Genomic DNA, 13,343 nt, shown 5'->3' with positions numbered 1-13,343 from the left:
AGCTGCTCTCAGATGCATGACTGAGATAACTGGATATTCAGAAAAAAGTCTCTGGATTCATAGAAGCAGGATCCGAGAGACCCGCATTCTCAAAACCACACAAGGACAACATTTGCTGTCTTGTGGTAAGGCAGGGCTCAAGGTAAACAGAGCACAGTTATAGCATTACTATGCTCTAGAGTGGGTGAGGATGGACAAGCAATCCACACAGCTCACCTGGCCTAGATCTGCTAAAGCTGCAGGCTGTGATGTAGAGGTGGTTGTGTGGTATGAACTAGAACTTTAATTAGCTTCTTCACAGCCTCCAGCCTCTTTTCCCAACAGCTGGATTGCTTTCATGTAATATGGAAAAACCAACTGAAGTTACATTAGCTTTTAATGATTATACAGTACATCCCTGTGGGACTGAAAGAAGAGAATCCTACAATCGTAGATAGCCAGTATGAAAACACTGTAACAGAAAATAAGACATCCGAAGCTATTACTGTTGTGACAGAAATGGCATGCAAGAATTTTATAACAACTGGAAGAGAGAGTGCAGTAGAAAGCAGGAAAGCAAGCAAGCAAGCATGGGCTAAGAACAGATACATGTATAACCCAAACTCTAGCTTTGCCTAAGATACTATCACATTTGACCCTTTCTGCACACACCCTTTTTTCCAAAAAAAGGCTCATTGGCTTGTGGCACTTCTCCTGAGCCTCCGTTGAGCAGGAGATCTCCTACAGGATTTTTTTTTTTTTATTCTCACCTTACTAATCACTTGACTAAAAGGTCTACTACAGTAACCCAATTCCTTCAGTTTTTAGGTTTTTTCCCCCCTCATGCTCTTGTATCTTAGTCTTTCAACTTTCACACTGTCCTGCAATCTCAGCTGGTAAACAGCTAAAGTTGCACAGATGAAGGTGGACTCAATTGCCTTTAAAAGGGGAACCACAGAAGTGGAAGGCATACTATATATTCACCTAGTTCAGGGGTTTTGAGGCACTTGGAAAGATCAAGTCTTATTAAATCCAAAATTATAGCGATAAATAAACCTATGAATGCTGTAGAGAGAGGAAAATGACAGACAAACACCATAGCAAATATGTCCTTAAAAAGAGATGCTGGAGTCATGTGAGGTATGTGGAAGTTAGTTTGGTAGGAGTGACTAAACCCTTTGAATTCTGCATAATGAGGGAAGAGATCACAAAACAACAATATATGAGAGATCCAATTTTAGAAAATTGAGTAATCTAGTCAACATGAAATGTGGCAATATGACCTTGAAACAGAGGCTGACAAAACCTAAAAGGTATGATAAAAACTGGCAATGTTTGCTTCCTCCGTGGGGATCACATTACCCCGTACAAGCTCAGTCCTGCTGTGTGCCTTGGTTACAGATGACCAGAGCACAAGTATGGTCCCCAGCCAAGGAGCCGTTCAGCAGGTGACCCGGAGGGTGTATGTGGCTCTGTAGGAAGCCGGTAAAGGGACGGGGGCTGACTGCCCACCAGCAGCTTGTGCTCGGCTGCAAAGCACACAGTGCTGGGCTGGCAAACCCGCTGCTTCTCCAGACCTGAGCCTGGTCTTGAAGAGAGCTTTCCAAAAGGCAGCATTGCTGCAGCTGGTGACTGCTCCTGGTCTAGCTACTTCTGCAGCTTCTGGGTGCTGCATGTGGCCTGTCAGCTCCTCCTGGGCTGTAGGAGACATGACCACCCCTCTGTAAAGATGTTCTGTGTTGTCTTGTGCTGACCTGACCAAAGGGGATCCCTGGAAGTTTTCAAGCCCTAAAAGAAGACAAGCAGAGTTCATCATTGGTTTTGTTAAGGCTTATTAAGTCCAGCTCCAGAAGGGATAATGTTTGGCCCAGTGCAATGAATAATCATTGTGTTTAGGGGTAAGCAAAAGATACCACCTACAGGTATCCTGTGTGAAGGAATTTGCACGAACAGACATTATCTTCTACAAGCAAAAGCACATTGCTTTGTCTCTAGAAACCATTAAATAAACTGAGTTATTTTTAAGAAGTCAGTGTAGTACCACTCATTCCCTCCCTCAGTGCTTTGGCTTAGTTTGGTGTTGTAAATTTAAATGCCACTTTTACATGATGCTGAAGTCCTGTTATGAGAGTTATGGAAAATGCTTAAAATGAGCAGATCATAGAATCATAGAATCATTTAGGTTGGAAAAGACCTTCAAGATCATTGAGTTCAACGATCATCCATCCCCACTAAACCGTGTTATGGAGTATCCCATCTATGCGCTTTTTGAATACCTCCAGGGATGGTGACTCAATCACTTCCCTGGGTAGCCTATTCCAATGTTTGACAACCCTCTCAGTAAAAAAATTTTTCCTAATATCTAACCTAAATCTCCCGTGCCACAACTTGAGGCCATTTCCTCTCATCCTATCTCCAGCCACCTGACAGAAGAGACCAGCACCCACCTCACTACAACCCCCTTCAGGTAGTTGTAGAGAGAGATAAGGTCTCCCCTCAGCCTCCTCTTCTCCAGACTAAACAGCCCCAGTTCCCTCAGCCGCTCCTCATAAGACTTGCGCTCCAGGCCCCTCACCAACTTGGTTGCCCTCCTCTGAAAATGCTCCAGCACCTCAATGTCTTTCCTGCAGTGAGGGGCCCAAAACTGAACACAGGACTCGAGGTGCGGCCTCACCAGTGCCGAACACAGGGGAACAATCACCTCCCTGCTCCTGCTGGCCACGCTATTTCTGATACAGGGCAGGATGCCGTTGGCCTTCTTGGCCACCTGGGCAAAAGATGTGATACTAGACCTACCTATGCTATCAAATCTTAACAAAACAGACCTAGCCAAGTTCTGTCTGGCCACATTATTAAAATTAGAATGATTTGTATTACTGTCTCATTCAAAGTGATGGGAACTCAGCAAATTCGAGTTCCCCAGCTTAACCTTCCATATAGAGGAGAGAACAGGGTTTTCATGTCAGCATCCTGCATAGAACAACCCAAGGGAAGCTAAAAGCCATGGAGGGCGATATCTGTTTTGTTGAAGCCCTGCCTTGTAAGTTATTGTTTATTAAGTCACTATCTGGAATAAACACAAGGACATACCAGTTCCTCATGGGCTAGATGAAGGATTAACATTAGAAATAAGGATTCACAGACATAAACAAGCAAACAAAAAAAGATGATAAAAAATTATTTTAAAAACTGGAGTTAGGAAAAAAGTCAACTAGAGACTTTTTTAATGAAGCATTTCATGTGAAGTACAGGTATCATGGATAGAAGAGGTGAAGCCTTCTGGATTTTGCAGGTGCACATTAAATCAGACTGTGATACACATTTAAGTTGGAAACATACCATTTGACCTCCAAGACCCAGCAAAACAGGGTGCAGTTTAAAAAGGAATTGAGATCATGTGCTGTGGTTGTGGTTAAATGTTGCATATTACCAGGCAGGATGAGGAACTAGTTAATAGTTGATCACAAGCTGAATGGGAGTAAAAAAAAAAAAAAAGTTCTGCTTTTTTGAAACAGGCAAACATCATCCCGGAAGTAAAATGAATGAAATAATTGTTCTGTTTCAACAAGTGCTAATAAGTCCCTGAGGAGAGTTTTGCATACGGTTTTGTGCAACATGCATCTGGAAAGGTGGGGACCAACTGAAGGAAGCACAGAGGTGAGCCACAGGAATGTTATCTGAAACATAATTTCCATGGAAAGGTTCAAGGCAATGGGGTTGCTAAGTCTAGAGAAGAGAGGGTTGAAGAAAGACATGATACCACTCCACAGCTACATGGGTCATAATGGCAAAGGGAAAAGAAGTGTCTGCTGTGAAAAGATTTAGCTTAGCAGATAGGAAAAATGCCCTAACACCAGCATAGTTGAGGTTGCAGCAGATTGCTTGGTAAGACTTCAGAATCTCCATTACAGTAAACTTCTAAGCAAGTTAAAAAACATCACTTATTTATCGACCACTCTCCTTGGAGAACTGGAGCTGCATTTCTAAATGCCAGTTGGGTTTTAGGAAGACAGGAGCAGGATAACCAGAATTCCAGTATCCAAGTTTTAGATCTGTTGTACAAAAGCAAGTGAGGGATTTTTTAGGTACTATCTTGTTTGACCAAAATATATGTTGAATGCATCAGTTTCTAGTACCACAGGTGCTAGTATACTGAAAGATCTTACATAAAATATATACATGCTCAAAACTGCATGCATGCAAAGGAGTGCTCAGTACTCAGATCAACAGCTGCAGGCTGACAGCGTCCTTTTGATGCTTCTGGACTTTAACATCCAGGCAGAACTTTTTCCCATTTGTAGTTGTTTGCATGTTCTTAAGAATCAGAAAAAAGGTAAATGAAATCTAGAAAAAAAAACCCAAATCTTTATTTAATTCTACTTGCTCATAGTTCCTATGAACTATGTGTAAGACTATGAACATTGTTGAGGTTAAGAGAAAAATGGATGTGCTGGACCACGGCCACATTGACCACAGACCAATGTGAATGCAAAGTAAATGGCTGAGGAACAGCTGGTTTTCCTTCTCTGTGTTCTGTAGTAATGATTGCAGCATGTTAGTGGTCTCAGCAAGCTCTGCTTGTCATTTTATGACTCTACAGCCATTGTAAAATAATCATAATTTCGTTTCAAGCATAATGGAAGTAGTTTACAGGCAGTATTGATAGTTGACTGATGGAGTCAGCATGTTCTGCAAAGTGAAGTGTACATGTGAAAAAATACTACATTTAAACCTTTTCCTTCAGCTCAACATTACATTTGCCCCCCACTTCCTCTTTCAAATCCTGAATTTTCTGCATTTTTAATCCCAGTGAAAACTTCCTGTATTTCTTTACTTTAAAGTACTTTGTGAATTTCATCAAAACTGAATGAAAATGTGTATATCTATTTTTGCTTGAAAGAACTGAATCAAAATCTCATGGAAACAACTGATTCAAATAAGCAGTCTGTAACTATTCCCACACTATTACTTATTAGCAAATTAGCAAAGGGATATTAATATCATTCACTTTTTGTCTTAAAACCCTGTCTAAAACTAAATGAACTCTTTCATTTGAATTTTTCATTCACATATTGCTGGGAACATGCCTGCAGTGTTAAAGAGAGTCCTGAAGTGCTTGGGGCTCACAGGAAAGGTTTGTGCACAGATGGCCTCCAGTAAGATCCCAGAGGTGTGAAAAACTTTGAAATGGGGATGCAAACCCACTGCCAAAACACTGATTTGTCTTAAAAATAAAAAAAGAATAGGCCAGAGCTCACACACCTTTTTCTAAACCTGAGGCACTTGGAGCAAATGCAGAATATGGGTTTATTCTTTTAGATCTTGTTAAATTTCAGTACTTTCAGCTTGTAGAGATGACACATTACTTATCATACAGTTTATTGAACTACTCATTCCCAACAGTATACAATAAACATTCTCACCTAAAGGGTAGGTAGAAGGAAGTAATATTATAAAGGGGAGTGTGAACTTAACTAAAAGGATTTCAGTAAGGTCACTGTGTAAGTAGTTATAACAACAGGATTTTTTTTTTTTTTTTTGGCTGGAGCAAAAGTAGCTGTATATAAATTCTTCATTCTTCTGCATTCTGGATTTTTGTTCAATATGTTACTTATATTCCAAAATACTTGGATTTGTTGCAGAATGTTATGCAGAGAAAGGTGCTCTTCTTGAGCTAATTTTCCAGAGGACATGTAAGTTTTTCCCACTGGTTAAGCATACTTTTATGATTTTTTTGAAAATGAGGACTAATATTGCTAAAGGACACTCATATATTCCATTTAGCTATAATTATACTATTCCCTCTGGGCCTCAGCGAATTATTCATCCAATTTTAGACTAGAATTAATATTATTATGCTATGATGTATTACAGGGGAGGAGAGAAGCTTAGCCGTTCACATGAGGACCATTTCAGTACAACTTGCCATACAAGGGCTGTATTCTACCTAAGGGTAGAATTCCTCTGAGCTGAAAAATTTCTATGTTGTGAATATGTCCAAGAGAATGGTCAAATGCATGAGCTATCCTACCCCACTGAACAGATCATGTCCTAACAAAAGAAGAAAATCCATTAGGCTTAACATCGGATTTGAAAGTACAGTTTAGCTTTTGTAAGAAACTTACATTGTTTGACAGATGAATAATTCCTGCCTTTTGTGATATATTGTAATAAACCAAACATATGGCACTTAGGATTTTTAGACCAGAAAGTACAGTTGTGATCATTTATTTTGAATTTCTTCATAGCACAAAGAAAAGAGTTTCTTTAACTTTTGTCCTTGAATTCTGTTACGTTTTTGACTGCAGTTTCCCGGGGTACCGGCCCTGCAGTCATCTCCTTGGGGAAAGTCAAATTTGGCCTGAAATCCATAACACATCTGGAAAAGGGTTTGACAAAAGGGATATGTTTCAATGGTGAGTAGTACAAAGGAAATTTGTAGTTTTGGTTAGATGCAGCAGCACTGTGGATGGGAAGCTGAGAGGAGCTAATGAAAGACAACTATTGACAATATATGCAATAACCCTAAACCTTCCATGCAGATAAACCCATTCCTGGCCTGAGCTAGGAAATGGAAGGAAGCAGTAAAAATCCTTCCTAAAAAGGATTCTTGTAAACTGATTGTTCTTCAACCCTTTGGCATGTATCAGAATACAAAATCCCTGGTGAAAAAAACCCAACAGTTTTGACTGAAGGTCAGTATGAATGTGCCTGCTGAGTGGTGGGGTTGTTAGCTGCTGCACATAAGCGGGTTTGGATTTTCACTCTTCCTGGTTTGCCACATCATCGTTCTGGGCAGCTTCCAAAGCTCATGGAAATCAACAGAAGTATTTCACTGGTAGGAGGTAGATGACTGAGCTTGTGGGACATATTCCATTGTCCAAAATTCCTCTTCAACTCAGTGAACATCGCCTCCTATTTCCTCTCTTTCACATCCTTATACATGACCTAGCACAACATGACATCTATCAAATGGGAAAAAGTTCCCTTGTTGTAGCAAAATGCATATTGGATTTTAGCTGGCAGTTCTTGTACTCAGATAAACAGTTCAACCAGAAACTACTGTAATTTGAACCCAGAGGATAGTAACCCCTGGATTTTTCTTCCCTTTTAAATTGGCTTTCTTTCAAATCCCTTGTACGTGTTAAGTCAACAGATCCTATATTCCCAGCTACAGTATGAGCAACATCTAGGGTTGCAGGGAATTAAAATTATGTGGGCTAATTAAAGAATTCTTTCCCCCAGCATAGAGAGCTGCCATGGGTTAATTTCTAAGGGCAGTGGTAAATAGATTCTCCTAAGGTGTCTGTCTCCTAGCAAATAGTGGAAGAATGCATCATGATTTAGCATGCTCGTGACATGTCCCTCTCTCATTCTCTTACCCCTTTATGCCCAATCATATTTACAAAAGGAATTCTGTTTTTTTCTTTAATGAATATTTTGATTGTCTTGTGCCATTCAAACCAACACAATTGGTTCAAGAGAAGGGAACCTGCTACAAGAGCCAGAAACATGTAATTTAAATATTTTGGTCATCAGACTAGTCATCTGAAATCCATCGTATCTTATTCATCAGGTTCTCTGTACAGTCAAATATAAAGGGAGAGTCACTTCCAAGAAGCAAATAATTCTGTTATAAGAGGCACAATAGGTGGGATGAAGGACACTCTGACTCTCTTGTTCTCTCAGTACTGGCCATTGATGGAGTCTAGGCTAGACACCAAACTCTTACATGCCTAGAATGGAGTGAGATGACTAAGACTGAGGTTAGGTAAAAATTTCAACCTTTAAGAGGTTTTCTTTCACAGATGTTGCACATATATGTTTCTAAACATTAAAAACAAGTTGTTGTGTGAGTTCCAAGACTTAGGTGACATATTTAAATGGCTTCCCATTAAACTATTCCCTTGTGTGAGGATTTCTTTGTATCCTGGTAGAATTGCAGTTTTAAGGTCGTAATATCACACGAAGGCCAATTTGTTCACTTCCCCTGTTGTGGGTGGAAGATGAGCTGTGTGTCTGAAGGACTGGAAGGCAGAGCATCCACTGCCTGGTTCTGCAGACCTCCCTGCTCTGCAGGATGCAGCAGGAAAGATGAGAGCAACTGGAGGAAGAAGAGAGGCAATACTCAAGCTGGCACGCTGGGGATACTGCTTTGGGAGTGGGAACTACTTGCTTCTGTAGTATGCCTATTTGCTGCCCATCAAAAACTCACAGATGAAATTCATGCTGAATATTAGGCACCTTTAGATACCTGTGTAACTGAAACATACTGTGTACACTTAAGGACTTGTGTGCACTGCTTTTCCTTAGATCACTTAGATTTGGGCTTTGGTATTTTGCTGCAGGCTGCACTTGAAGTTCTCTTGGAGCTTATGCCTTTTATGACTGAAACAAGTTGTCCTTCCTCGGCAGTGCTTGCATGAGAAGGTGACATAACATGAAAATTCTCATCACTTTTCTTAGAAAAAACCCTCTCACTTCAAAATGTCTTTTGGACAGGTGACTGACAAAAACACACAGGAAAAGCAAACATCTTTAGAAACAGTGGTTATTCTGACATCAGTGTCCTCGCTTTGCAGTTACACAAAGTTCGGAGGTATCACGTTCCTTGAGTTCTTTAGAAATGTTTTGACTATTTGATTCACCTCTTCCTAATGCAGGTCTGTGTCACTGTGCATAAGGAAACTTCAAAAAATATCTGTATTGATACACATATATTTTATTCACTGGTCTAGGAAGTTCTGCTTTGTTTATAGCCTCGTACAAGTAGTACTTTGAACATCCAAACCAGTTAGAAATTGACACTGGAGATTCCCTTTTGTCCTGGTTTCAGCTGGGATAGAGTTAATTGTCTTCCTAGTAGGTGGTACAGTGCTATGTTTTTGAGTTAAGTATGAGAAGAGTGTTGATAACACTGATGTTTTCAGTTGTTGCTAAGTAATGTTTAGTCTAAAGAATTTTTCAGCTTCCAACAAGAAGGCTGGAGGGGCACAAGAAGTTGGGAGGGGACACAGTCAGGGCAGTTGACCCAAACTGGCCAAAGGGATATTCCATACCATGTGATGTTATGCCCAGCATATAAACTGGGGGGAGTGGGGGTGGGGGGATCACTGCTCGAGGACTAACTGGGTGTCAGTTGCCAGGTGGTGAGCAATTGCATTATGCATCACTTGTATATTCCAATCCCTTTATTATTGTTATCATTATTGTTATTAGTTTCTTCTTTTCTGTTCTATTAAACCATTCTTATCTCAACCCACAAATTTTACTTCTTTTCCTGACTCTCTCCCGCATCCCGCTGAGTGGGTGGGGGAAGTGAGTGAGTGGCTGCATGATGCTTAGTTGCTGGCTGGGGTTAAACCATGACAGCTTTGTGTGGGGGAAATTGTCTGCAGACATAAGGAAGTTGCAAGTATTTTCCCTCCTTCATCAGATCCTGAAGAGCTACTGTAATCTACTTCTAGGTATTGTTTAAACAGAATGACACAAAATGTCTTCTTTACCTTTTACCTTAATATGAATTCATTGTGGTCTGAAGGTAATGGTGCATTTCAATGTAAAATCAAGGTGACAAAGATACGGACCACTGCTCAAAGTCTACCCATATCACAGAGAAAAGGTTACACTCTGCTTAATAGACAGGCAAAAAAAATCGGTGTTTGGCCACATCCTTTGAAATCCCACTCCTGTTCTGTAATGACCATGAAACTGACTATTCTAAAATAGCATTGCCTAATGGTCTAATTACTTTGACCAATGAAGGTTGACCCAGGAAGGATTTTGACTGACTATGTGGCTTCAGCAAATAGTTTTTAAGACTGGCTTGTCAAAACCTTTTTTTCCCCTAAGAATGTTCAGCATCTGTATCTCTTATATCTGTAGAAGCAAAATACTCAGATTTATTTCATATACTTACTTTGGATTATAATAATAGCAATGTGCTAACTAACAGAGCAAAAGTGTCCTTGCTTTTGAGTGACATCCAGTGGTATTATATTGTTTAGTCGATTTTGAAAAAAAGTCTAGCTGTGTCACTTTATGGATGTTATGAATGATGTCATCATATTATGTCTTCACAATGACAAAGTAAACAGAGACATTGTTAGAGCTTCATCAGCTCTCTTCTGACTAGCACTTCTGAGAGATAAAACATATATTCAAATATTATATGTTAAAGGGAATATGTGACTTCACAATGCAGGACCAGGAAGTGATGCTCAGGTTGACTCCCAAGAAAATAGTTCAGGTAGAAGCAAATGCACTGGGGAATGAGAGAGGGCCAAGCAAGAGAGCTGTACTGGGTATACCAGCACAGTGATGGCATGACAGCATCAAACTGCTGTCATGCTAGAACAGGTACATGCTATATAGTGCTCATCTGTACACCGTGGTTATTCCTTTTTTCTCACTTCAATTTATTAATGTACAAGTATATTTTTAACATGTATTAGTTAATGTTTCTTTAAGATTTTGAAAGATGTGAGGTTATGTGAGTATGACTTTAGCGATCACAGCAACAGTGCAAAAGTGTGATACCATGGTCAATTTGCTGAATAGATTTCCTATTTGTTTAATTTTTCATTGGAGTGAAGTATTTTAGGTATTATCAAAAAGAGGACACCTTTCTGCTGTGTTACCATTCTACATCTCTAAAGCAGTGGAGTCAGTATTAGTTCTGCAGCCAGTGTGTAAGGATGACAAACAGCAAGCCCTTACATTCATATGAAACCAAGGGGAGAGAGAGAACTGCTATGTCTTCACATGAGGGATTCCACATTAAGACTGTTCATCTTTGTCACTTTTTGAGCATCCAACTTTGTAGGGATATGAAACCCAAAGAAAATTTGCATTTCTTTAATCTTCTTTCTGACACATTGAACGTACCTGTTGGCTCTCCCTGAAGAACTATGGTCCATGCTATAAACCTGCTGCAGATATTTCTGTATGAAAGTGGCAGGTTCAGAAGTTGTTCATGTCAGGATCGAGATAGTCAAAACAAGAGGTAATATGTCTAGCATCCAAAAGAAAACCTAAGAATATTGACATTTTAGGCAAAAAATTCAAATGCAAACTCAGAAGCAAATATATGCTTTGTCATTTCTATTTTGCATTGGCACTGACTGAGGAGAGGTGAGTAAGGAACGCAGCATGCAGGAAAACGCTGTTAACACGGGCTGGAGAACAGAGGAAAAATCATGCCCAGGCTGCGTGTGTGCCACTCCAACCCACCTCTCAGGCTATCTCGTTGAAAGACACAATGCCGTTTTCGGATGTGAGTCAGTGCTCAGTGTGAGCACTGGAGGGGGTTGGACAAGACTGCAAGTACAGGAGGGAACTGGCAGGACCCAATCTGCCCCTAAGGAGGCATGTGTTGGTGTCAGAAGATACAGAAGCCAGTCTGGTAAAGATTAACAGAAAATCCTATCTCCAACCTGTGTTAATAAGGCCCAACTACTTATATGCTACTATAGTATCTAAGGTTAATCCTGAAAATAAAATTAAATATTACATAGTGTTTATCAATTGTTATTCCAAAATCAAACCATGACATTTAAAAGGATGACCAGAAATACTCATCATACTGTTGCAGTGGTTCGGTCTGAAGCTGACACACTTGTTAATTGTTCTGCTTTTTCATTTCTGTAACCCAACCATAGACTTTGACTACGTGGTCTTCAGCTGTCTTTTTAATCAACCAAAATAACCCGCTGGAGACAGATCAATTCCTGGGAGCTAATTCAAGCCCCACCATCTACTGCACGCAAATTCTCCTTTCATCTGGTTCATCTGATTAAGGACCACAGGCATTGCTTCACAGGTATCATCAACTCTTGCTAATAACAAACAGCTTCTTACTCCACCCTTTCCCACTAACTTGACTAGGGCTATTTGCAGAGTCCTGCAGCTTAGCCAGGGCAATTGGATTTGGCCCACAAAGTCTGCAGCAGTCCTCAGAGCCCAACATCGCACTTGTGGGACCCAGAGGTCCTGCCTTCTTTATTTTGGTGCATCCCAGGCTGTGAAAGGCTTTGCACCTACCTTGGCCAAGGGAAGATCATGATGAGTTATTCCTTCAGGCTTGTGTTGCAAGGTTAAGCAAAAATACAGCTGTCCTGGTTTCAACTGGGATAGAGTTAACTGTCTTCCTAGTAGCTGGTACAGTGCTATGTTTTGAGTTCAGTATGTGAAGAATGGTGATAACACTGATGTTTTCAGTTGTTGCTCAGTAGTGTTTAGACTATAGTCAAGGATTTTTCAGCTTCTCATGCCCAGCCAGCAAGAAAGCTGGAGGGGCACAAGAAGTTGGCACAGGACACAGCCAGGGCACCTGACCCAAACTGGCCAACAGGGTATTCCATACCATGGGATGTCCCATTTAGTATAGGAACTGGGAAGTGGCAGGGGGAATCACTGCTCGGACTAGCTGGGTGTTGGTCGGCGGGTGGTGAGCAATTGCCCTGCGCATCATTTGTACATTCCAATCCTTTTATTACTGCTGTTGTCATTTTATTAGTGTTATCATTATCATTATTAGTTTCTTCTTTTCTGTTCTATTAAACTGTTCTTATCTCAACCCACGAGTTTTACTTCTTTTCCCAATTTTCTCCCCCATCCCACTGGATGGGGGGGTTGGGGGGGGGGTGAGTGAGGGGCTGTGTGATGCTTAGTTGCTGGCTGGGGTTAAACCATGACAACAGCCCAGAGTTGAACAAAAAGAAGAAAACTGACCTACTAACTTTGTATCTTCTAACAGAACATCCTTCTCACAACCAGTTTCCCCCATTGCCTTTATCTGGCTCTGTGGATGTGATTCAATCTTCCTGTAAGTGATTTATACCTACTTATATTTTGTGTATCTGGAGTCTACTCCCAAGCCCAAGATTATTATGGAGATGGCAACATGATAATAGGTGGGTCAAATATTTTAGGAAGAATGTTGTTGTGAACGTACTTTAAGGCTGACAAAAAAAGCACTTGGACATAACAGGCAATAATTAACTCCAAGCACTAATTCTGTCCAGTCAAATTTCCCCCTTTGTCTCTTGCCACTAAAAACTGGTGATGTGTGGTTACACGTTGTGCAAATGTACATGTAATGCAGAAACAGAGAAAGGTGCATTTTGCTAATACATTTCAAACAGCCGCAGAAATAGGATGGAGTGAGCTTTCTCAGGGATATAGTTAATCAGTTAAAATAATGCAGTTTCATGTTGAATAGAACAATTTGTGAGCTCAGCCTGAATTCATTAAATAATTTCAGCCCTTCCCAAAAGTTTGGTTATTTTACAACTTTTAGATAAAATAGTTTCATGCTTTTTTACAAAATTATGTTTCAAAGCTACATGTAACTAAAGTTTTAA

The 13,343-nt window shown here is 40.3% G+C and overlaps 1 long non-coding RNA gene across 1 annotated transcript in view; it reads left to right on the top strand.

Moving 5' to 3' along the window:
* Positions 1–13,343, top strand: part of LOC138690161 (uncharacterized) — a 31,452-nt gene that overhangs the window by 5,807 nt on the left and 12,302 nt on the right. The window contains exon 2 of the long non-coding RNA XR_011328981.1: positions 11,640–11,800. This is a non-coding gene — a long non-coding RNA (uncharacterized lncRNA). The remainder of the gene's footprint in view (positions 1–11,639; positions 11,801–13,343) is intronic.

Source organism: Haliaeetus albicilla, chromosome 20, assembly GCF_947461875.1.
Source record: "Haliaeetus albicilla chromosome 20, bHalAlb1.1, whole genome shotgun sequence".
In the NCBI taxonomy this organism is placed as follows: domain Eukaryota; kingdom Metazoa; phylum Chordata; class Aves; order Accipitriformes; family Accipitridae; genus Haliaeetus; species Haliaeetus albicilla.
Note: the sequence above shows the minus strand (reverse complement) of the source record. Positions and strands in the feature narration are given on the sequence as shown.